Source organism: Pan troglodytes, chromosome 3 (assembly GCF_028858775.2).
Source record: "Pan troglodytes isolate AG18354 chromosome 3, NHGRI_mPanTro3-v2.0_pri, whole genome shotgun sequence".
NCBI classification, from domain to species: Eukaryota; Metazoa; Chordata; class Mammalia; order Primates; family Hominidae; genus Pan; species Pan troglodytes.
This window is the reverse complement of record NC_072401.2, coordinates 190409045-190436095: the sequence shown is the minus strand read 5'-3', so window position 1 is coordinate 190436095 and position 27051 is coordinate 190409045. Positions and strand designations below refer to the sequence as shown.

The 27051-nt window shown below is 37.4% G+C and overlaps 1 long non-coding RNA gene across 1 annotated transcript; it reads left to right on the top strand.

The window, feature by feature from the left end:
• Window positions 1–369: 369 nt before the first annotated feature.
• LOC107974137 (uncharacterized) lies at window positions 370–27051 on the top strand. Its single transcript, XR_010156787.1, has 4 exons — window positions 370–589; window positions 11975–12135; window positions 22613–22722; window positions 26614–27051. It is a non-coding gene; the product is annotated as an uncharacterized LOC107974137 (long non-coding RNA).

The following is a 27051-nucleotide window of genomic DNA, read 5'->3' as shown; positions in this document are numbered from 1 at the left end:
TCCATTCTCAGAGGAACTTCAGAAATTAGGACAGAAGTAGAAAAAAAAGGAATGTGACTTTTTCTAAAGAAAGGATTAAAGGATTTACAGGAAAATAATTTTTTGTTCCCATTATTTTCCCCTGGAAATGGTGCTTAAAAGAATTTTCATTTATGTTTACATTGAGTTTTTTCTTGTGTGTGTGTGTATGTGTTTGTATGTAAATGAACCTAATTCACAGTAGATGAGTCTAAGATGTAGTAAAAGGTTTTATATCTACCTATCCCAACTGCAGAGAGATGAAAGCCTTAATCAAGTTTGAGCTTGAGCCTTAATCAAGTTTGTACTTTCAAGTTTGAACTTTATGCCTCTTCTTTAATGTCCCTTTAGGAAGACAAACTGATGTGAGGATGAGGAGGAGTCAGAAATAAACTCATTCAACTAATACTTGAGTAGCTACTGTTGCCTACAGTATGTTCAAGGTTTTGCTAGTCATCCATATGATCACTATTGACAGCTTGGGAGACTCACACAGGCTAGTGAATTTCAGGAATTAACAGAAACTGAACAGCTTCTATAATCCTGCAGGAAGTAACCTCTGGATGGCACAGTAAGTACTCCCGTGTCCCTATGGATAACCTCTTAAGGGCCAGGTTTCAGTTAATGGAACCATATTAATTAAGATGTTGAAAGGAAATATGCAATTTATATGTGGCGAATGTAAAATGCTATTCGTAAAAGATTTCTGAATACACTTTTTAAAAAGAAATTTAAAAATATTATAGTTGTTTCTTTGAAATAATATGTTAAGTAATAAATGAAAGTCATTATTCATAGAAAACATTATTGTATATAGAAAATCTTAGGGAATTATAAAATTATAGAACTAATGCATAATTTTAGCAATGTCACATTACAAGATTATAAAATCAATTTATTTCTTTATTTTAGTAATAAAACATCTGATAATAAAATTAAGAAAACAATCCCATTTAAGAATAATAAAATACTTAGAAATAAATTTAATAAAACAAGTGCAAAAATCTGAACACTGGAAACTTAAAGAGCTGAGAAAAAATACATACATGCTTACATTCTAAACAAATGCAGAAATATATATGCCCAGAAGATTCAATAGTGTTAAGACAGCAATTAATCTATAGATTCAGTGCAATTCCTATCAAAATTCTACCAAGCTTTTAAAGAAGTTGACAATCCAATCCTAAAATTTTTATGGAAAAGCAAAAATGAACAAACGAACAAACAAAAATCCCCTAGAACTGTCAAAAAACAATTTCAAGAAAAAGCATAATTAGAAGAATTATGCTGCCTGATTCCAAAGCTTACTATAAAGCTATGGTAATTAAAGCAGTCTGATATTTGCATAAGGATAGACATATAGATCAATGAAAACAATACAGAGTGTAAAAATAAACCACTATAATCATGGCTACTTGATTTTCAACAAAGGCACCTGGATAATGCAAAGGGAAAATAATGATAGCCTTTTTAACAAAGGATGCTGAAGGAACTGGATACTACGTGCAAATTAAAACAAAATAGCATTGCATATCTAAACAGTTACAACCAAAACACTGACAGCACCAAATGCTGGCGAGGATGTAGAGCAACAGAAACTCAATTGACCATATTTTTTAGGTTTCCCTCTGTATTCTCTATTCTGTACCATTGATCTGCATCTCTATCTCTATGCTACATCTTGCACATTTATTCTAGACATATCCCTAAATATTTATTTTTTTATAAAATTGAAAATGGTATTTGGCCTGGCACAGTGGCTCACGCCTGTAATCCCATCACTTTGGGAGGCCAAGGCGGGTGGATCACGAGGTCAGGAGATCGAGACCATCCTGGCTGACACGGTAAAACCCCGTCTCTACTAAAAATACAAAAAATTAGCCGGGTGTGGTGGCGGGTGCCTGTAGTCCCAGCTGCTCGGGAGGCTGAGGCAGGAGAATGGCATGAACCCGGGAAGCGGAGCTTGCAGTGAGCTGAGAGTGCGCTGCTGCACTCCAGCCTGGGTGACAGAGCGAGATTCTGTCTCAAAAAATATAAACATAAAAAATAAAATAAAATTGAAAATGGCATTTATGCCATTGACCCAGCAACCCCATTATTGGGTATGTGCCCAAAGGAATAGAAATCATTTTATTATAAAGACACATGCACATGTTTGTTCACTGCAGCACTATTCACAATGTCAAAGACATGGAATCAGCCTAAATGCCCATCAATGATAGACTGGATAAAGAAAATATGGTATATATACAGCATGGAATACAATGCAGCCATAAAAAAGAATGAGATCATGTCCTTTGCAGGGACATGGATGAAGCTGGAGGCCATTATCCTTAGCAAAGTAATGCAGGAACAGAAAACCATACAGCATGTTCTCACTTATGCAGGAGCTAAATGACAAGAACACACAGACACATAGAGGGGAACAACACACAATGGGGCCTATTGGAGGGTGGAAGGTAGGAGGTGGGAGAGGATCAGGAAAAATAACTAACGGGTACCAGGCTTCATACCTGGGTGATGAAATAATCTGCACAGCAAATCCCCATGATACACATTTGCCTATGTAACAAACCTGCACATACTGCACATGTACCCTTGAACTTAAAATAAAATTTAAAATATCTGGCATTTATTTTTAAATTGTAATTTCCAATTGTTCATCGGTAATACATAGAAATATGAGTTCTGGTAGCATTTTGGTAGATTCTCAGGCTTTTCCATGTACATAACTGTCACCTAACAATGTTTCTTCTTCCTTTCAAATTTATACCTTTATTTTTGTATTTCTTCATTGCCCAGTGCATCTAACTCTGGCAGGACCTCCAGTACAATACAGGAAAGAAGTAATAGTGGACATTCCTGCCTTGTTCTCATCTTAGGGGAGAAAATATTCTTCTACCATTAGGAGGATAGATTCAGTTTCTTGGAAGAGGTCCTTTATAAAGTTACACAAATTCCTTTCTATTCCTCATGTTCTGATAATTTTTCATCATGAATGGATGTTGAATTTTGTGAATACTTTTCATTTGTAGAGATTAACATGCTTTATTATTTTACTGATAGTGGTATATTACACTGATTTTTTAATATTAAACCAACTTCATATTTGTGAGAAATACTCAAGCTGATTTTCCTATAACATCCTTACTATATACTTCCAAATAACCCATGAGCTCATGAAAAAAGTTACAAATAAAATTAGAAAATATTTTCAAGTCAATGACAGTAAATGAATCAACATGCTAAAGGTTGAGGGATGCCAAGAAAACAGTGTTAGAGGGAAATTTAGAACTTTGGATGCATATATTCATACATAAGAAAGGCACAAAATCAGTGATATAAGATTTCACCTTAAGAAATTAGAAGAAAAAGAGAAAATTAAAACTAATGAAGAGTAAGTAGGAAATTATAGTGCCGAAAACAATGAAATACTAAATGGACAAAAGCAACAGGGAAACATGAATATAAACAAAAAAGCTTGTTCTTTGACAAACAAAAATTGATAATCTACTAAGTAGAGACATCAAAAATTAGATTGGAGGAAGGGACATTACTATGCATCCAATAGATAATTTTTAAAAAACAACACGAATAACTACATTTCAATAAATTTGAATCTTAGAGGATGTGAAGTTTCTCAAGGGTACAAATTACCAAAAAGAGAAATTAAGGAAATTGAATTTAAAAACATTTCCTCAGGCACTTCAAACGTAAGTGTGAATTCTATCAAACTTTAAAGGAAGACATCATCTCAATTTTATATAGACACTAGCAGAAGACAGAAAAGAACATTTACTGTCTTCGTTTTTGAGACCAACTTAGGCCTCATGGCAAAACCAGAAAAAGATGTCAGAAGGAAAGAAAATTACAAAGCAATATAGATTCCTCCTGAGCAAAGACACAAAATCCTCAACAAAATATTAGCAGAGAAATAAAGTGTTTTAGTGGACACTGAACACTAGGCAGCTGTACCAGGCAGAATAATGATCCTGCAAAGATGTCCACGTCCTAGTACCTGGGATCCTTGAACATGTTAGGTTACATAGCAAAAAAGCCTTTGCAGTGATAAAGGATCTTTTTTTTGTTTGTTTAAGTAGAGATGGGGTTTCAGCATGTTAGCCAGGATGCTCTCGATCTCCTGACCTTGTGATCTGCCCGCCTCAGCCTCCCAAAGTGCTGGGATTGCAGGCCTGGCCCATCGCGCCCCGTCAAGGATCTTAAGATGGGAGTTTAGTTGACATTACAAGGTGGGCCCAAGATAATCAAAGGTCCTATAAGGAAAAGAAGGAGGCAGGAGGAGATGCGATGACAGAAGCAGAGGCTGTAGTGATGGAAGGTCACTAGCCATGGAACGCAGGAGCCTCTAGAAGCTGGAGATGGAAAGGCAATAGACTCTCTCTTAGAGCCTCCAGAGGGAATGCAGCCCTGAAGACCCATTTTGGATTTCTGTCCTCCAGATGGTAAAATAATGTGTCTGTGTTGTTTTAATAAACTGCATTTACAGTAATTTGTTACGGCAGCAATAGGGAACTAATATAGCAATGCAGAGGTGCTTTTACAATTTTAAAATTTCCATCCATCTGTAGAATAAGAAGGATGCATAGGTGTGTGGAGATAACTTGTAGGTATTTTCAGAGAATAAATAATATAATATTTGCCAATGTTTGAAAAAGTGCTAATTAATTAGAACCACTTCATTTTATGGACATATTCAGTTAAAAATGGCATAAGAATTTTTTTCTGGCCCAGCGCAGTGGCTCACGCCTGTAATCCCAGCACTTTGGGAGGCCAAGGCAGTGAGATCACGAGGTCAAGAGATCAAGACCATCCTGGCTAACATGGTGAAACCCTGTCTCTACTAAAAATACAAAAAATTAGCTGGGCATGGTGGCGGGCGCCTGTAGTCCCAGCTACTCGGGAGGCTGAGGCAGAAGAATGGCGTGAACCTGGGAGGCGGAGCTTGCAGTGAGCCGAGATGGCACCACTGCACTCCAGCCTGGGTGACAGAGCGAGACTCCGTCTCAAAAAAATAATTTTTTTCTATTTTCTTATTCTAGAGGTAGAAATTCTAAAATCATAGTTAAAAAAGACTGAAATGTAGAGAGCTGTATCTCAAGAAAGATATAAGTTGAGATTTCTTCTAGCATAATTTTTGATAATTTTATAGCTGCTTAAAGATCATATTGGACATCAAATGTTGATACAACAAGAAAATTAGACTTTTTTTTTTTTTTTTTTGAGACAGAGTCTGGCTCTGTTGCCCAGGCTGGAGTGCAGTGGCGCAATCTCAGCTCACTTCAAGCTCCGCCTCCTGGGTTCACGCCATTCTCCTGCCTCAACCTCCCGAATAGCTTGGACTACAGGCTCCGGCCCCCACGCCTGGCTAATTTTTGTATTTTTAGTAGAGACGGGGTTTCACCATGTTAGCCAGGATGGTCTCGAACTCCTGACCTTGTGATCCACCCGCCTTGGCCTCCCAAAGTGCTGGGATTACAGGCGTGAGCCACTGTGCCAGGCTAAAATTAGACTTTTAACAAAAGACTTGGTCACAGCATAATGAAAGATTAGATGATATTATCAGTGTAGTACCATATAGATTATGTTATTATGTCATTTTTAAACTGTGAAGTCACTTTGTAGTTAAGTGGATTTTAAAGCAAACAAAACGGCCAAAAATATTTCTATAATGTCTTACCAAGTAAATGGTGTCTAAAGACTTTGTAGTATAAATTATTTTCTGCTCATTGTCCATTTTTTTCACTCAGCCACGAATAACCTTTTATCTCTGAAGGCATTTTGCTTCCTGACTTCGATAGCTCTTTTTCCCTTTTAACACTTGACTATCTCATGTGGCTGTGAACTACAAATTCTTCTTTTGTTCCTACAAGCCAAAGGAAGCATTATTAGATCTTTACAATATCATGAAGACTATTTTTATTTACTTTTTAATGAGAAGAGGGTAGTTAAATTGTTTTCTTAGGAGATAGTAATAAGCAGCTAAGAGTTCTATTGAGAGTCTCTCAGAGTTTCATAACTATTTCAATCATGTGGACTCTATTTTAAATGAAATATATGCTTAAACGCTATTTGTAAATTACTAAAGTGTGTAGGTGGAAAGAGTTAAGTTAGCCTAAGTTTTAATGATATATTTTACTAGAAATGTTCTGCAACTGTTTTCATCCTAATGTTTTTTGAAGAGGATATTGTGAGAGCCCTCTGCCTCTAAATGTATATTACCCTGGTTTGCTTCCATCCGCCTACATATAAACCACAGATTATTTTCCAGTACATGCAGGTCATCTTTATCTGATACTTCTCAGCTTCTCTGTCCAAGAAAAGTCCCTGCCCTGTATAGGAAATAACAAAATAAATGATGTAAGATGAAAGAAGGTGTGTGGCTCTACATCCTTTGAGATGGATGTACCTGAACATGGACAATAAGCATCCAGATACTGGCCTGAGGAGCAGATGTTGTGGTCACTGAATTTCAAATATTTCATTTGCTAAACACCAGGCTATGGGGGACAGACATACTTGTTGACAAGATTTTGTCTTTGTGAGAATTATAGTTTTCACTGTGCATTAATCAATTCATCTTGGTTCTCGCTGTGCATGGGCCAAGGGTTGGTTTCTTGAATTAGGAAGTGTTAGTCGCTCTAAGGCTGACCACGTGGGGCCCTAGGGGAAAGCTCCCTGTAGGCTTCCAATGGAAAGGGTGTGGATCACCAGCCTTCTCAGCTTTCTCACTATTGTCTCTTGTAGTCTGTGCATTCTTACAGCCATTGCTGGAGAAAAAAATTAAGCTCATACTAAAGAGTCATATATACATATATCTCAAAAGCATATCTTTGAGTATGAAGAAGACAGTGAATTATTTATTCACAGAAATAATATCTAAAGGGACCCTTTGCAAAGGGACAACTTCAATAAAAAGAAAATCATGCTTCTGTAAATTGACTGATTGTGACAGCATTCTCTAGAACACATAATAATTAGCTGTGTGTTTCTTACAGAGGTGATTGTCTTATTGCTTTTTAAAACACGTGCTAATGCTTTAATGTTTTGTTTTCAGTAACAGTTTCACAATACTTGAAAATTCCCCCAAAAAGAAATTTTTATAAATCTGTCATTTGGTGAAATTTTATGTCTTCAAGTCTTCCAAAGTTAACAAGTAGCAATTTTCTTTGCTTAGACTATTTTCAATACTTAAATTTTTAAATATTTTGCTGCAGAACAGGTATGAATTTAGAAAGCCATAATAAGCAATTCAGCTTGTAATCTTAAAATATCGTTCACTCAACAAGATATTATTTAATCTAGTTCTACGAGTACAAAATACTAACTTAAAAAATGTACTTCTGGTGAAAGTAGTCAGAGTTCTTTTACAGAGAAAATAATGTATTTGTAGAGGTAATAATCCTGGTTCTCAACGACAGATTTTCCTATAAGCATTGAGCTAAATGCCATTGTAAAATTAATTATAGATGAGTGCAAATTAATAACATGTATAATGCTGGTCACAAGTCATCTTGATGTCTGTTACTAATTGCAAATCACTGTTACTTGTAAAATTAGAAATTAAATGCTAGCGATTTTGCTCTAATTGGGAAGATCCAAAGGGCTCTTGCCTGAATGCAGCGCATGTCTGAAGCATTCAGATGGAAGCTGGTTGTGCAGGCACGCTGCCTCAGGGCATGTGTTCGGGAGCAGTGGGACTCCGGCAAGGACTACAAGATACAAATTGCAAAGCATAGACATATGTCAGGGAATTGAAACTGAGTGCTCATGAGGCAGAAGTTAGACAAACATTCACGGGCAAAGTTACAAAAAAGAGTTAAACACAAAAACATACTCTAGAAATCTTGGTAATCAAAACCAGATCTGAACCCATGCCATTTATTTGATGCCAATTCTACCACACTTACAATTGAGCTCATGTAAACTAGACATATGGAAATTGCTCATTTAGCCAAGGAACTTGATGTAAATGATGTTAACATTGCTGCCAGAGCTGTGTGGTTTTTAACCCAATTGAGGTTGTGTTTGTTGTCTTATTTCTGCAACTCTAACAAAATAGAACAAATTTTATTTCACTTTTTTTAATACAACTGTGTAGAGGAATGGTCATTCCTCAACTCCCATGACTGGGATTCAAAGAGAGCTGTTCTCAGTCATCTGCATGTGTTTGACTTTCCTGATTGATGACTGCCTTATCTCCATCCCCTGGGAACAGTTCTAAAATATGAACTGAAAGTCAGGGGTCAGTGGATGCTGCGTCTGTGAGACACAACTTCAGAGGTGACTAAACTCTCCCTAGAGCTGCCCTCCTCAAAGATCTTTGTCCTTGGAAATTGTCAGGGGAATCTCAATTTGGCAGCACCAGATGTCCCAGAGTCTAGGGAGTCATCAGGCACTAACTTGAGTTTTTTTAAAGTTTGAATCACAGTTGATTCGGAAAATGATGGAAAGCTGTCAACTAAAGGAAGGTCTGTCGCTCTTTTTATTTTTGCATTGTCTTCAGAGGGAGGCCTTCCTAGAATCCTGACTAGAATTAACTAGATCTGAAAGGAAGGCACGATTTGAAGAGGAGAGGTTTCTACCTAAGCCTTGATGACAAGAGTTCTGAGGATGCTGTGGGCATGGAGAGAAAACTCAACCTAAACCAAGTAACTCAGTTTAAATGTAGTTCAGGAGTGATTTGCAGTGACATTGCTTCCTCATATCCTGAGTGTGCCAGTTGGGAAGGCATTCTAGATTTTTAAAGTATATAGCAAATTTCCATGACTTTCCGAACAGTCCCAATTCCCTTTGAGAGAGAAAAACAAACGCTGTTTTGTATTAGAGTGGTTCTCTACCTATCTTCACAGCAAAGGGTCTTAGAACCTTAGAAGATTTGATAATATTTGAAAAATGGAGTCAGAAATTTCTATTGAAGTATTATTATAATTTTGTAGCTCTCTGTGAACCCCACAGGAAATGGGGAATTTGTAACACGTATAACCAGACTAAACAGCCAAGAAGTTTTAGTTTAGACACTGTCCAGGAGAGCTGTTGTGGGGCTTGCAAAGACGAGGGAGATGCAGACCCTGCCTTGGACTTCCTCCTCTGGGAGAAACAGGAAAGGACCTGGGGTCCATGAAAAGGGCCTCACAGGAGTCAGAGGAGGACATGGACGTGGTCATATTGTCTGCAGAGAGTGTTTGGAAGCCGTGAGCAGATCCTGTGGTTTCGGTAGCTCCCATTTCCTGGACTAGCGGGGGAAAAAGATGAAGAGATCAATAATAGGTTTGATAGAAGTCCAAATATGCCTTAATAAGAAATTGTGTCTCATGGAGTATACTTCATTAAAGAAAGAAATTTAAAATACATGCTTTTTTTTTGTTCAGACAATCAGATCAAACAGAGAACATCCACTTTGGTTAGATTATGTGCTGTCATGCAAAGCAATTTACCATAGACATGTACAAAAGAAAAGCTTTTTGTGTGTCTGACAAGAAGTGTATTAGGCTATTTTTTTCTTTCAAACAATGCTTATTACTTTACTGGTCATGGTTTATTGAAACCGTATTAGGGATACTGCAAGTGAAATAGTTCACAAGGTATGTAGCACTTAGTAAATATTCAGGATGCTTTGATTTTACTCTATTATTGGGATGAGCTAGAGGAGGGGGCTGGAGAAGGGGAAATAGGAAAAAGAGAAGAGTGGAAAAGGTCAAGGTTCTTCGTGGCTGTAAAATATTTCCTGTGCTGATCCTTTCCTTCGAGCTGAGAGCTGACCCCTGGCTGTCATGCGTGGACTGGCAGCCTCTTCACTCTCAGCCTTGAGGCCTCCTCTTGAGAGTCAGAAGCTTCTAATTCACAAGTCTGAAACACAGGCTTAGGGCTAATGCACTGATGGTGCAACTGGCTCCTAGAAAATATATCTATAAATTGCATTTTGTATATAATTACATATCAAATTTGTAACTTCTAACTGCTCACTTTTCAAAAAAAAAAATGTCATATCCTCTCTGGTTTTTTATTTTATTATTTTTTTTTTTGACAGAGTCTCGCTCTGTCACCCAGGCTGGAGTGCAGTGGTGTGATCTCGGCTCACTGCAAGCTCCACCTCCTGGGTTCAAGCAAATCTCCTGCCTCAGACTCCCAAGTAGCTGGGACTAAAGGTGCCCGCCACCACGCCCGGCTAATTTTTTGTATTTTTAGTTGAGATGGGGTTTCACCATGTTAGCCAGGATGGTCTTGATATCCTGACCTTGTGATCCGCCCGCCTCAGCCTCCCAAAGTGCTGAGATTGCAGGTGTGAGCCACTGCACACCGCCCGCCGTCCTCTCTGTTTTTAATATAAGTATTTTCATTACTATACTCTGGAGTACCTGGAATATAGATTCTAGTTTTTCCACAGGCTTTTCAACAGACTGAAGAATTGAAAGATTTTACACTCATATTGTTATTTATTTGAATATGCACAAGAAACAGTGAGTTTCCGTTCTCATAGTGTGATGTGAACGTATAAATACTGGCTGATTGACTTGATATTACTATTTTTAATTCTTAAAATATCTTGGAGATTTTTCTCTTCTGATGTTATAATGATATTAATTTATGGCAAAAACATTTTTTCAGTATTGCTTTACTGAATATAAACAACAAAATTTTAAAGACCAATAAATACAAGTAAAAGCCCCCTTTTCTAATTCCGTAAGGCACGTAGCAGGCATTGTCCTTGACCACACTGAGTCACAGCACTGTGTCCTCTTGTGGGTAGTCACATCTGATACTGAACCACAGCACTGCGGTCTCTCATGGGTAGTTAAACCCGGGTGTCCAGTCAAATAAACACGTTTATTTTTAATAACATTACTTTTCAGGGAGCTGTAAATAAGACAGGAACATTTTCTTTAAAAATTTTAGAAGAAGGGGCAGGTGTATGTGAACATGTATGCTTTTACAACTTGCAAAAAAAAACTATATGGAATTTTTTTTCACTACTGTAGAAGTAAAAGTATCCTAGATTTGGGTGGTAATACAGTTTCATCCCCATCCTGAAAAAAGTAGAACTTTTGAAAGAAAAATATGCATCCCATAGACCTCAAATGTAAAGTTGGCGTTTAATAATACATGCAATTTCTCTACTATTAAAGTTTGATATCTGGAGCTAATACGCTCATTCCTGAAGGATTATTTTCCCAAAACACATTGGGGCCAGTGTTCGGTTCTGTGTGTAAGGGTCCGTCCCTAGTGTGTTTCTCGCAATTCCATCCAGTCACCTAGTTAACAGACCAGACGGTTTCTGAGGCAACTATTCTTTCCCTTAAATGAAACATGTACCACTATTTTACAAGCTCTTATCAGATGCTATGGGATGTGATTTGCTTCAAGCTGTGAGGCAAATCTGGCAATCCAGTTAAAATCAACATGAAAGTTTGTAAAACAATTTGTGGTCAGCAGTGAAAAGTGCTGGGTTGATCTCTAAATGAGTAAAAATGTTACCCATGAGGGCAAGAAGTACAGGATAACGTACAGATAATGTTCTGTTTTTTTTTTGGTTTTTTTTTTTTTTTTTTTTGCATCTGCCAGCGGGTGCAATTTTAAATAAATTAATCCAGCACTCCCATGAATGCCACGGGTATTGCCGAACTTGTATTTCTAATTTTCATTCATTAGCTCACCTTTCTTAGCTTTGTTTTTATAATACATAACTTGACCAGGATATTATTAGGTTTTAGTTTCTTAAAATGTATTTGTTTTTAGACCATCCTCACTAGGTGAAGAATGTTGTCTCTCAGTCTCCAGGCTGGGCCCCACACACACCCCAGAACGTATGTGAGCCTCTGAGGAGCAATGAGTACACCACTGTGACTCGTTACTGAGTTGGCCTACTCACTGCTTCTTTAAAATTGCCCTTGACTTTTGGAACAACATTCTTTTAAAGTCAGCTATTTATTTTCCACAGGGCTGGTGTGTGCTACTGTATATTTTAGCTTCCATCTTTTCATCATTTACTCACAAGGCAACCCATCATCTAAAATAATACAATTAAGCAAAGGCTCAGCCGAAGAGTGAATATCCCTGTATGGGAACACTGGAAAACTGGCCAGCAAGATTTCCCCAGAGGTGTGCATAGCTCACTTGAATTCTAAAAATGTTTCAGCTAAATTACATAGGTGCCAACGTTAAGGTGAAAAAATAAGATCTTACACAATGATATATTTTAAATCTATATCATATGGATTCCTCATGTTAGCACAAATAAGATGTTACTTGTCATCGCTAAAGAACAGAGGTGACAACAACAACAAGTACTTTTATATTTATACTTGTGAAGCTTTAATTAAATTCTAAAAATTAAAGCTAAGATCTCATTCCCATGAGAGATCCAGTCATAGCATAAGGATGCCAAGTGTTACCCTATCCCGAATAACTTTACCAACAGAATTTGAGGAATCCAGGTTTAATATATTTTAACCACGATTCTCTGCTGAATGAATCTGGTTGAGCTGTTTCTACTTCTCTGAGGCTTGGTTCGATGTCTTTGGCAAATAGCCCACTCCTGTAGCTGTGCCAGTTGGAATGTAAAAGTTAAGCCCATTGGCCTTTTTGCTGACCTGTTATTAAAGCATTTGATGTAAGTTTCAGCCACTTCACACACTGTCATCCAGCCCTTAAGGAGTATTGAGGTAATCTTTTACAAAAATGAAGTAACAGGAGATGTCTTTTCATGCATAATACATTATGCTGGACCTTGCAGACTTCAACCCAGGATATCTCAGCCACTGATAGGTGCCAATGACAGAACTCGAAGATACTACCTCAGTCTACAGCGCACGCTGCTTATATCTTTTCACTTTGTAACTGGAAGCAGCCTTTTCCAATGGCTCCAAAGTCTGCTGATTTGCGAGCCACACTTGCAGGTGAATGCTGCAGCTTGTCTCAAGTCCTAGGGACTTGCCTCCCGAATGTAATCTTAAATAAAACATGAATCAAATTTTGTAAAGAGTTTATAAAGCAGCCCAGCCAAGTTAGCACAACTTAGTTTTAAGAGGCATTCCAATACTTACATGGTGCTTGTGGAAAAAAATCAATGTGACAAAGTCAGAAACCAACTGCACCATTTCTCACTATTCTTTCCCATCGAATTCTTCACACCTATTTGTTCAATTTGGTTTCGGTTGTTCGGTTTCTTTTGGACTTCTAACTGTTGTAGCATATTGTTTGCTCAGCATACTATTATTTTTCATTTTTCAGGAACTTACCTTAAATAGACATCTTTTTAATAAGCATTGTATATATATGATGGTCCCAATATATGTTGGTCTAGTCCAATATTATCCCAAATGTCATATTATGGATTAAATCAGTTTCCCTGGATTGACCAGTACACTAAGCCATCATGTATGACATTGTTTCTTAAGGAAAACCTGCCGTGAATTCAAAAAGATCCAATTTTAAATGAAGTAGTGGAGATCCTAAGTCTAGGATCCTTTATTAATGCCATGTTCCCTCTTTGCAAAATGCTAATTACTTCATATGGGAAGCCTGTGTTTGCTTAACTTTCTGTTAAGTTTATTTATTTAATTTAATTTAATTTTTTTTTTCAGATGGAGTCTCGCTCTGTTGCCCAGGCTGGAGTGCAATGGCACAATCTCAGCTCAGCACAAGCTCCGCCTCCTGCGTTCAAGTGATTCTCCTGCCTTAGCCTTCTGAGTAGCTGGTATTACAGGTGCCTGCTACCATGGCCAGCTAAGTTTTGTATTTTTAGTAGAGACAGGGTTTCACCATGTTGGCCAGGCTGTTCTCAAACTCCTGACCTCAAGTGATCTGCCCGCCTAAGCCTCCCAAAGTGCTGGGATTACAAGCGTGAGCCGCCGCACTCGGCCTCTGCTAAGTTTACAACCTGCAAATTCTATCCAAAATATATACATATTTTCTTGTATTTTTCATTTAATGCACCAAAATAAAAAAAATTGTATTTCATTTTCTGCTGGTTATTACTTAGAGGCTAGATTTATTTTGTAAACTATGCCCTAAATTGTTCCTTTGACTATTTTTAAGTTTATCTACCTACTCTGAAGTGTGGAAGGTGAGAGTAATGAATTGGCCCAGGTGAAATCTAATCATAGATAATAAAGCTGCTGCTAATAAAAATGCTCAAGTAACCCTCAAGCTAAGTAAGACTCTGCCCCCAGCAAAAATAGAACTTTAAAACATGCTATGCTACCATTAATAGGAAAAAAAAAATGTAAATTCATTCAAAAAGTTTAGTAAAGGAAACTTTAAATATTTTCTGAAGAACTCAAAAGGAATAGAAGCAAATTGTATAATCAAAATTCAGGATATGACTATTTAAGAAGTAATCAACTGAGCTTGCAAAATATGTATTGTAGTTTAGAGATTTTTGCAGTTTTTGCACTTTCCTACATTTCTTAAAATAAATATATAAACAAATAAATGTACAATTTCAAATTGTGATTGTTAGTATGAATATTTTAAAAGATGAAAAAAGAGCTTAAGGAAGTGTGATCTTCCCATGATGGCCTTTGCTGGCCACCCAAACTAAGATTTAATTCTCTCAATCTCACACATCCATCGTTCTTTTCCTTTGTAGTGTAGGTAGCATTTATACTCATATATTTTCCTGTTAGTTTATCACTTGTTGGTAGAATATAAACTGCAATACGACAGGAACCATGTCTATATTATGTGTCTTCCAACGTCCACCACTACAAAATGCCTGGTACAGTAGTGGATCAAGAAAAATTATTGAGAAAAAAATGGTGGAAAGGAGCCCAGACTAACCTGCAGCTCCCACTCAGACAGACAGAGCCGCCTATGAAGACTGGCATCATGAAGTTCTGCTCCAAGAACTACCACAGGAACATACCAGAAAAGCCAGGAGAATCCACAGACCCTTCTGAAGGAGGTGGTTTGCCACCGCAGGCTCCGCAGGACAGCCAAGGAACTGTGAGTTGGCTTTGCTTTCTCAGCTGGAGGCTTGTAGCCCTACTCACCGGCTGCCTGAAAATACACTCCGTGCTGTTGCGGGGACATGGTGGAAGTGAGACTGGCCCTTCAGGCTGCCGGCTGCGTGGGAGCTGGGTGAGGCCTGGGGCTGCCGGCTTTCCCCCACTTCCCTGGCGACTTGTGTGATGCAACAGAACAGCCATACTCTCCCTGGGAACATAACTCCATTGGCCTGGGAACCACACCCCATCCCCCAGAACAGCAGCAGCAAGCCCTGACTAAGGACAGTCTGAGCACAGACACACGCTGAACCCTGCCCCACCTGATCGTCTTTTCGTACCAGCCCTGGTAGCTGAAGACAAAGGACATAATCTCTTGGGAGCTCCATGGCCCTGCCCACCGCCTGATCCTCCCCATACTCCAGCAGCTGATGCTCTCTTGAAAGTGCTACTCTCTGGCGCTGGGCTAACGCCTGTAATCCCAGCACTTTGGGAGGCTGAGGCAGGCAGATCACGAGGTCAGGAGATCGAGACCATCCTGGCGGTGAAACGCCATCGCTATTAAAAAAAAAAAATACAAAAAATTAGCCGGGCATGGTGGCAGGCGCCTGTAGTCCCAGCTACTCTGGAGGCTGAGGCAGTAGACTGGCGTGAACCTGAGAGGCGGAGCTTGCAGTGAGCCGAGATCACGCCACTGCACTCCAGCCTGGGCAACAGAGTTAGACTCTGTCTCAAAAAAAAAAAAAAAAAAAAAAGTGCTACCCCCTGGCTGGAGGCCAACCAACACAAAACTGGTACAATAAACAAAACTACAACTAAGGACCCTCACAGACTCCAATTCACTGCCCTGCTACCTCCACCAGAGCAGGTGCTGATATCCACGGCTGAGAGACATGAAGATGGATCACATCACAGAACTCTTTGCAGACACCCCCCAGTACCCAGTACCAACCCAGAGCCTGGTAGCTCCACTGGGAGGCTAGATCCAGAAAAGAAATAAGAATCACTGCAGTTTGGCTCTCAGGAATCCCCACCCTAGAGGAAAAAGGAGAGCACCACACCAAGGGAGCACCTCCATGGGACAAAAGAATCTGAACAGTAGCCTTTGAGTGCCAGATCTTCCCTCTGACATAGTCTACCCAAATGAGAAGGAACCAGAAAAAATTCTGGTAATATGACAAGACAAGGTTCTTTAGCACCTCTGTTAGATCACACTAGCTCACCAGCAATGGATCCAAACCAAGACAAAGCCTCTGAATTACCAGAAAAAGAATTCAAAAGGTTGATTATTAAGCCCATCAAGGAGGCACCAGAGAAAGGTGAAGTCCAACTTAAAGAAATTAAAAAAAAAAAAGATATAGGATATGAATGGAAAAATCTCCAATAAAATAGCGTAAATAAAAAACAGTCACAACTTCTGAAAATCGAGGATACACTTAGAGGAATGCAAAATGCACTGGAAAGTCTCAGCAACAGAATCAAACAAGTAGAAGAAAGAATTTCAGAGCCTGAAGACAAGGCTTTCAAATTAATCCAATCTGACAGAGAAAAAAGAATTTTAAAAAAGGAATAAAGCCTCCAAAAAGTTTGGGATTATGGTAAATGTCCAAACCTAAGAATAATTGGTGTTCCTGAGGAAAAAGAGAAATCTGAAAGTTTGACAAACATATTCAAGGAAATAATTGAGGAAAAGTTCCCTGGCCTTGCTAGAGACTTAGACATTCAAATACAAGAAGCTCAAAGAACACCTGGAAAATTCATCACAAAAAGATCAACACCTAACTACACAGTCATCAAGTTACTTAAAGTAAAGACAAAGGAAAGAATCTTAAGAGCTGTGAGGCAAAAGCATCAGGTAACCTATACAGAAAAGCCTATCAGATTAAGAGCAGTTTTCTTAGTAGAAACCCTCCAAGCCAGAAGGGATTGGAGTCCTATCTTTGGCCTCCTTAAACAAAACAATTATCAGCCAAGAATTGCGTATCCAGTGAAACTAAGCTTCATAAATGAAGGAAAGATGCAGTCTTTTTCAGACAAACAAATGCTGAGAGAATTCGCCACTACCAAGCCAGCACTACAAGAACTGCTGAAAGGAGTTCTACATCTTGAAACAAACCCTCAAAATACACCAAAGTGGAATCTCCTTAAAGCATAAATCTCACAGGACCTGTAAAACATAACACAATGAAAAAAAAAAGTATTCAGGCAACAAATAGCATGATGAATAGAATAATACCTCATATCTCAATATGAATTTTGAGTGTAAATGGTCTAAATGCTCCACTTAAAAGATACAGAATGGCAGAACTCACCAAGTATCGGCTGTCTTCAAGAGACTAACCTGACACATAAGGACTCACATAAACTTAAGATAAAAGGGTGGAAAAAGATATTCCATGCAAATGGACACCAAAAGCCAGCAGGAGTATATTCTTATATCAAACAAAACAGACTTTAAAGCAACAGCAGTTTAAAAGACAAAGAGGGACATTATACAATTATAAAAGGACTTGTCAAACAGGAAAATATCACAATTCTAAATATATATGCACCTAACACTGGAGCTACCAAATTTGTAAAATAATTACTACTAGATCTAAAAAATGAGATAGAGAGCAACGGAATAGTGGGGGACTTCAGTACTCCACTGACAGCAATAGACAGCTCATCAAGACAGAAAGTTAACAAAGAAAGAATGGACTTAAACTATACCCTACAACAAATGTACTTACCAAATATTTACAGAACATTCTACCCAATAACTGCAGAGTATACATTCTCTTCATCAGCACGTGGAACATTCTCCAAGGTAGACCATATGATAGGCCACAAAAAAAGTCTCAACACATTTAAGAAAATCAAAATTATAGCAAGTACTCTCTCAGACCACAGTGGAATAAAATTGGAAATCGACTCCAAAAGGAATCCCCAAAACCACGCACATAGAAATTAAATAACCTGCTCCTGGGTAATCACTGAGTCAACAATGAAATGAAGATGGAAATTAAAAAAGTATTTGAACTGAAAGATAATAGTGACATAACCTATCAAAACCTCTGGGATACAGCAAAAGCGATGTTAAAAGGAAAATTTATAGCATTAAATGCCTATATCAAAAAGTCTGGCTGGGCACGGTGGCTCACGCCTGTAATCCCAGCACTTTGGGAGGCCAAGACGGGCAGATCACGAGGTCGGGAGATGGAGACCAGCCTGACTAACACAGTGAAACCCCGTCTCTACTAAAAATACAAAAAAATGAGCCAGGCATGGTGGCGGGCACCTGTAGTCCCAGCTACTCTGGAGGCTGAGGCAGGAGAATGACTTGAACCCAGGAGGAGGAGCTTGCAGTGAGCCGAGATCGCACTGGCGACTGAGCAAGACTCCATCTCAAAAAAAAAAAAAAAAAAATTTCTGAAAGAGCACGTATAGACAATCTAAGGTCACAATTCAAGGAACTAGAGAAACAAGAACAAACCAAACCCAAACACAGCATAAGAATAGAAACAACCAAGATCAGAGCAGAACTAAATTAATTTGAAACAAAAAAAATACAAAAGATAAATGAAACAAAAAACTGGTTCTTTGAAATGATAAATAAAACTGATAATCCATTAGAGAGATTAACCAAGAAGAGAAGAGAGAGGATCCAAATAAGCTCAATTAGAAACAGAATGGGAGATATTACAATCAATACCACAGAAAAACAAAAGATCATTCAGGGCTACTATGAACAGCTTTACGTGCATATACTAGAAAACCTAGAGGATACAGATAAATTCTTGGAAATATGCAGCCATCCTAGATTCAACCAGGAAGAAATAGAGACTTTAAATAGACCAATAACAAGCAGTGAGATTGAAATGGTAATTTAATAATTGCCACCAAAAGAAGTCCAGGACCAGATGGATTCACAGCTGAATTCTATCAGACATTCAAAGAAGAACTGATACCAATCATATTGACACTATTCCAAAAGAGAGAGAAAGAAGGAATCCTCCTTAAATCATTCTATGAAGGCAATATCGCCCTAATACCAAAACCAGGAAAGGACATAACAAAAAAAGAAAACTACAGACCAATATCCCTGATGAACATAGATGCAAAAATCCTCAACAAAATCCTAGCTAACAGAATTCAACAGCATATCAAAAACATAATTCACCATGATCAAGTGTATTTCAATCCAGGGATGCAGGGATGGTTTAACATTCACAAGTCAATAAATGTGATACATCATATGTATAGTGTTAAAAACAAAAATGACATGATTATCTCAATAGAGGCAGAAAAAAACATATGACAAAATCCAGCACCCCTTTATGATTAAAACGCTTAGCAAAATGAGCAGAGAAGGCATATACCTTAAGTTAATAAAAGCCATCAGCCAACATTATACTGAATGGGAACAAGATATACTGGCACAAGACAAGGATGCCCACTTTCACCACTTCTATTCAACATAGTACTGGAAGTCCTAGCCAGAACAATCAGACAAGAGAAAGAAATAAAGGGCATCCAAATCAGTAAAGAGGAGGTCAAACTGCTACTGTTTGCTGATGACATGATTGTATACCCAGAAATCCCTGAAGACTCAAAAAATTCCTAGAACTGGTAAATGAATTCAACAATGTTTCAGGATACAAAATTAATGTACACACATCAGTAGCCCTGCTATACACCAACAGTGAACAAGCTGAGAATCAAATCAGGAACTCAGCCCCTGTTACAATAGCTGCAAAAAAGCAAACCAACAACAACAACAAAAAACTTAGGAATATACTTAAACAAAGTGAAGGACCACTACAAGAAAAACTACAAACCACTGCTGAAAGAATTTGTAGATGACACAAACAAATGGAAACACATCCCATGTTCATGGATGAGTAGAATCAATTTTGTGAAAATGATCATATTGCCAAAAGCAATCTACAAATTCAATACAATTTCCATCAAAATACCACCATCATTCTTCATAGAACTAGAAAAAATCCTAGAATTCATATAGAACCAAAAAAGAGCCTGCATAGTCACAGCAAGACTAAGCAAAAAGAACAAATTTGGAGTCATTATGTTACCTGACATCAAACTATACTATAAGGCCACAGTCACCAAAACAGCATGGTACTGGTATAAAAATAGGCATACAGACCAAAGGAACAGAATAGAGAACCCAGAAGTAAAGTCAAATACTTACAGTCAACTGACTTTGACAAAGCAAACAAAAACATAAAGTAGGGAAAAGACACCCTATTTAACAAATGGTGCCAGGATAATTGGCAGCCACATGGAGAATGAAGCTAGATCCTCGTCTCTCACCCTACACAAAAATCAACTCAAGGTGGGAGACTTAAGTCTAGTACCCAAAACCATAGAAATTCTAGGAGATAACATCAGAAAAAACCCTTCTAGACATTGGCTTAGGCAAAAATTTCATAACCATGAAATTTCATGTCTTAAATATTGCTTTTGGCAATATGATCATTTCATGACTTAATTAAACTAATTAATTTCATGACTTAATTAAACTAAAAAGCTTCTGCATGGCAAAAGAAATAATCAACAGAGGAAACAGACAACCCACAGAGTGGGAGGAAATCATTGCAATCTAAACATCTGACAAAGGACTAATATCCAGAATACACAAGAAACTCAAAACAGCATGAAAAAACAATCCTATCAAAAAGCAAGCTATGGACATGGATAGACAATTCTCAAAAAAAGATATACAAATAGCCAACAAACATATGAAAAAATGCTTGACATCACTAATTATCAGGGAAATGCAAATCAAAACTACAATGTGATACCTCCTCACTCCTGCAAGAATGGCCGTGATTTGGTTTGGCCATGTCCCCACCCAAATCTTATCTTGAATTGTAACTCCCACAATTCCCACATTTCATGGGAAGAACCCAGTGGGAGGTAATTGAATCATGGGGGAGGATCTTTCCCCTGCTGTTCTCCTGATATTGAAGAAGCCTCACAAGATCTGACGGTTTTAAAAACAGGAATTTCCCTGCACAAGCTCTCTTCTCTTGTCTGCCACCATGTGAGATGTGCCTTTCACCTTCCACCATGATTGTCAGGCCTCCCTAGCCACGTGGAGCTGTAAGCCCATAAAACCTCTTTCTTTTGTAAATTGCCTAGTCTTGGGTATGTCTTTATCAGCAGTGTGAAAACAGACTAATACAGGCCATAATTTAAACATAAAAAAATAATAAGTGTTGGTGTGGATGTGGTGAAAAGGGAATTTTTACATTGCTGGAGGGAATGTAAACTACTACAACCACTATGAAAATCAGTGTCAAGATTCCTTAAAGAACTGAAAGTAGATCTACCATTTGATCCAGCAATCCCACTCCTGGTTATCTACCCAAAGGAAAGAAATCATTATATGAAAAAGATATTTGCACACGCATGTTTATAGCAGCACAATTCACAATTGCAAAAATATCCATCAATGAGTGGATAAAGAAAATGTGGCATACACACACATATGTGTGTATGTGTATATATACATACATACACACATTCCATGGAATACTAGACAGCCATAAAAAGGAAAGAAGTAATGGTATTCACAGCAACCTGGATGGAATTGGAGACCTTTATTCTAAGTGGAGTAACTCAGGAATAGAAAACTGAACATCCTATGTTCTCACTCATAAGTGGGAGCTAAGCTATGAGGATGCAAAGGCATAAGAATGACACAATGAACTTTGGGGACTGGGGGCAAAAGGTGAGAGGGTGGTGATGGATAAAAGACTACACAGTGGGTACAGTGTGCATTGTTCGAGTGATGGATACACCACAATCTCAGAAATCACCACTAAAGAACTTATTCATGTAACCAAACACCACCTGTTCCCCAAAAACCTATTGAAATAAGAAAACTAAAAGAGGAAAAATTATTGAAAGAAAGAGTGTTGAATGTGCATGTAATTCAATGGACACTGTTGGCAACTGAAAAACTGTATGCAGTCTCATATAAAGGATAAAAAAATGAAGATAGTTGTTTTGGATTCTGAAAGGTTGTGCAAGAGATGTTTAATAAAAGAAACTCACAGGACCTAGGTTTTGTAATAGAGAGGTAGAGGAGATGGTGGACTGAAGTATTAGAAGAGAAATAACCAATAGAGCCATTAAATAACATAATCCGTAGGTGAAACAGAGCACCCACTCTATGGAAACGAATCTGGTACCCATAAAGTAGTTGATGGAGCTCCTCAGAAAGAAAGGAGATTTTATTTGCATTAGATATGTATTATAAAACTAGGACCTTGTTTTTAGGGATGACAATGTAATTGTGAGAATATTTCACAAAAGAAGAAATAAAATCCAACTTCTACAGCATTGATAAGAATATACATTTATTTCCCAAGGATTTCATGGTGAGAAGAAACACAGGAGGCACATCAAACATTAAATCAAAACATCCCTGGTTACATCCCTGGCCTTTTCTCCTCATTACAAATATCCTCACCCTTTTAGAATGACTTTAAATCTCTCGATTCTGTCTTCCACATAAACACGTTTTAGCTTCTGCGACTGTCACTCTAATCCCATTATCCTCTTACTCAACTTCAAATTTTTACTGTTAGGCCTAATGTTTTTCTTTTTTTTTTTTTTAGATGGATAAATCCAGCCTTATTTTGCTACTCCAATGTCATCTGCACCTATCACCTCAGAATTCATTCTTTTTTTTTTTAAAAAAAAAAAGGCCTGAGGAAAGGAAAGAATGGTAAGTAGCTAGTAAAATAATTTAAATGCTTTACACCACATGAGAAATCTACATATATTATAGAAAGTGTGCTAAAGGGAATCAATACGCTCACCTTGAAATCTCTAGATGCCGAAGTTCCATTGCTGGAGAATAAGGCACAATGAATTCTGCATGAGGGCCCCAAAATATTTGAGAAGAATTTATAAAAAGGACTTTTAGAATGGTGGTACATACTTAAGGGATGAAGCTAAGATCTTAAAAGAAAAAACAAAACAATAGGAAAAAGCAAAATCAAAAAGAAACAAAGGAGCTAATAGATGTCCCCGCTTATTTTGGCATAAAAAGATGATTTAGATTGGACCGTTGTGGCTTGTTGTAACTAGTTAGTTATTGAAGAGATAAAGAGTTCTGATTGTGACACTGAGGAGACTCAAATGAGGTGAAAAAAGAACAGAAATAGCCACAAATTCTTGAGTAAGTAGTTTAAATTACTGGAATGACCATGACGCTGTTTAAGATGTTAATAAATAGTTGTATTCAATGCTGAGGGGACCCCATCCCCTGGAATTAATGAGAGAAAGGAACACAGTTGCAGAGCTGGATACAAGGGTAGCTCAGTGACCGCACATGTCAAAGTCACCACTGCACCAAGCACCCAAGTCTGGCCAAGTGTGACAGCCCGTCATTTCCATGACCTTTGCACATCTTCCTTAATCTTGATAAGCATTCTCAAAGTCAATCTAATTTCTCACTCAGTGAGAGGCCTTCACTTTTCAAAAATTCTTCATCTTTGGGATAGTTAAGAATATGATATTTAGGATAGAGGAAAGCTTTCTAAATTGTCCAAACTTATTACACAACATGTACATTGTTATTCAGAGCCATTATATTAACATCATTTTTATACAATGCTGAATTATTAGTGATATTGAGGAATTCATACTAAGTGAATCCAAACATTGATTTTTCTAAACATCTATGATTTTTCCAAACATTTGTGACTTTTCAGATCTTGTGACTGCCTTTTTAAAATTTTTCTGACCTGCTAATCAGGTCACTGTCATTTTTTGTTTTGTCAGTCTCTCTCTCTCTCTCCCGCCCTCTCTATCTCTGTGTCTCTCTCCATATATAAATGGAAATATATATATATCTGTTATGGTCTGAATGTGTACCCCAAAATTCATGTGTTGGAAATTTCGTTTTCCATGCCACAGTGTTGGGAGATGGAGTTTAATGGGAGGTGATTCAGTCATGAGACACTGCCCTCATGAATGGATTCATTCCACTAAAAAAAGAACTATTCTGCTCCTCTGCCATGTGGGGACACAGCATTCATCCCCTTGTTGTCCATTTGCCTTTCATCATGTAAGAATTCAGCAAGAAAGTCCTCACCAGATGCTGGTGCCTGGATCTTGGACTTTTCAGCCTCCAGAACCATGATAAATACATTTCTATTCTTTGTAATTACCAAGTCTGTGCTATTCTATGACAATGCACAAACAAACTAAGACATGATCTATGTCTGTCTATCTATCTATCTATCATCTATCTATCTATCTATCTATCTATCATCTATCTATCATTTATCTATTTGTCCTGCTGTTTTTCTTCTGAAATGGGCTTTTAAATGTGAACATTTTACTATGTTTGAAATAATTTTAAAAGAATACGATCCAAATGAAAGAAAAATGAGCTGTTTAATAAGTAAAGTGTTTATATTTCAATGCAAGCAATTTTTGAACTGAATTTTGCCTAAAAATTATCTTTCTCGCTCTGTCACACACACACACATACATATTTATAATGCCATCATCCTAGCGGACCATTCAGTAAAATAAACATTATGGACAACCTATTATCTCTTTGTTAAAAATATTACTCTAGTTAAATGCACCCAATGTATATTAAGCTTATGACTTTTGTCAGTATATTACTTTTTTTGAACTTAACAAACCAGAATTTGGGGTACATTTATTTTCATTTTTTATTTAGTTAAAATAACATTGATTTGTGTATTTGAGTTTAATTTAAAATTCATAAAAGACACATTTTTTTCTTCCTCAAAATTGGGCATAATTAATTGAAGTCACTATGTTTACTTGCTATAATTATACTTTGGGTAGATGAATAAAGAAGAATTATGTAGTTTGAACACATAGTTAAAAGTTCTTTAAAACTACATTTGTGTTTTTAGAAAGAAATTGTATATAATCCTATTAGCTCATTTATTTGGACTTTTACCATTACTCTAGAGAGAGATAAATGGTATTTTGTAAAATTCATTTTGTTCTTTACAATTTCAGGAATTTACGTTAATGGTATTTAAAAAGAATGTAGAGCCTAAGGGAAAGCAGAAAGATTTTTTAGGTTAATCTTATTAATAATGTTTTGCTATAAAATAATGTTTTCCAAAATTATTATTCTTCAGTCATCATAATAGATGACTTTACTTTTTGAACTATGGTCTTGGTATAATTTCTGAGTTTATATTAATTACATATGTACATATAAAATCATCTGTTCATAGAGATTTGAATCTTATTTTTCAGCTATGCAAATGCTTTGGCTATATTTAAGGACAAAATTACTTGTGTAAATAATTCATTTTTAATATTTGTTAAGCTAAAATTTCTTTACAGAGTATTTCACATTTCATAAATATTTACATTTCAAGGAAAAACAGGCAATTAAAATTTTATCCATTACAGTAATGAAAGAGTAAGCAGAATTTCTTTCTGTATGTTACTGCCATTTTTACATTAGTCTCAATGACAGTAAAATAAATGTCCCCTATGACTTCTCCTCACTAAGTCTCGTTCTATAATGGTTATGTGTTTTTCAAAATTCACTGCCATATACTTTAAAATGTAACTTCATAATTATAGTGATGTATCAAGGCAAATAGATGTCTGTCATACAAAATTACTTTATACTTACCAAATAAACTCAGAAAGTTGCATGAACTCCTTTGCTGTACATCTAATTTAGATGATGAATGAGTAACTTGCTTTTTTTTTTTTTTTATTTTATTTATTTTTTTTTTTTTTTTTGAGACAGAGTCTCGCTGTCGCCCAGGCTGGAGTGCGGTGGCGCGATCTCGGCTCACTGCAGGCTCCGCCCCCTGGGGTTCATGCCTTTCTCTTGCCTCAGTCTCCCGAGTAGCTGGGACTACAGGCGCCCGACACCTCGCCCGGCTAATTTTTTGTATTTTTAGTAGAGACGAGGTTTCACCGTGTTAGCCAGGATGGTCTCGATCTCCTGACCTCGTGATCCGCCCGCCTCGGCCTCCCAAAGTGCTGGGATTACAGGCGTGAGCCACCGCGCCCGGCCGTAACTTGCTATTTTTATAAAATATTTTTTCATTCAGTTGCTATAATATTTGGAGAAGCTGACAGAGCATTGTCAGTTGCGGGACATGTTTCTCATGGCTTTTCTTTTCCATCCTGAATTGCAGCCCTACTCAATAAACTTGACCAAATGAATTCTACACGAGGTTGCCATTTCAAAGACCATCAATCCAATCCTGCTTAGTGTCTAAGTAGTAGTAATTTAGACGTATAGTGGGAGCAAATAATATTTTAGTTGCATAAGGGAAGCAAATAATATTTTAGTTGTATAAGGGCAGCAAATAATATTTGACTACTACTAAGTAGTAGTAATTTAGATGTATAGGGGGAGCAAATAATATTACTTCCAAGGAATGAGGGATGAACAAGTAACGGCAGTGTGACATGATGTATAACAAATAATCCATCCTCCATTTTATAAAATAAATTTATATTCTTAAAAAAAGGAACAGTTCCTGAAATAGCAACATTTATTTTCTGCATTCCTGGAACTAAGTTAGGTGATTCTCTTTTTATTTTTGTAACATCTTATCTGAATCTCATTTGTTACTGTGTATTCTAGGTCTCCCTCACACAGATAGGCCAGAATACTCGCATGGTATAAGGATGCGCAAGTTTAGCACTTGGACACTACACATTGATGTCTGAAGTCCGGTGATTCTAAGGCCATGAAGACGGCTTCTGAATTGCCACCCTCACTGAGTCTTTAATTTGACGGACGATTTGGCATGTTTTCAAAGCCCAGAGGAACGTCATTGCCAAGACACCACTCTCCTGACTCCACACAGCTGATCTCAGCTTCGCATCATTTCATTTGATCTTCTTACTTCCTCAAGTTACCGAGAGACAAACTGTTTTTAGAAGAATTAATTTACATTAAGGGGTTAAATCCTGGGTATATTCTCAGGAATGATTACTGGGTCATACAGTCGTTCTGTTTTTAGTTTTTGAGGAACTTCCAGACTATTTTCCGTAATAGACATACTAATTTACATTCTCA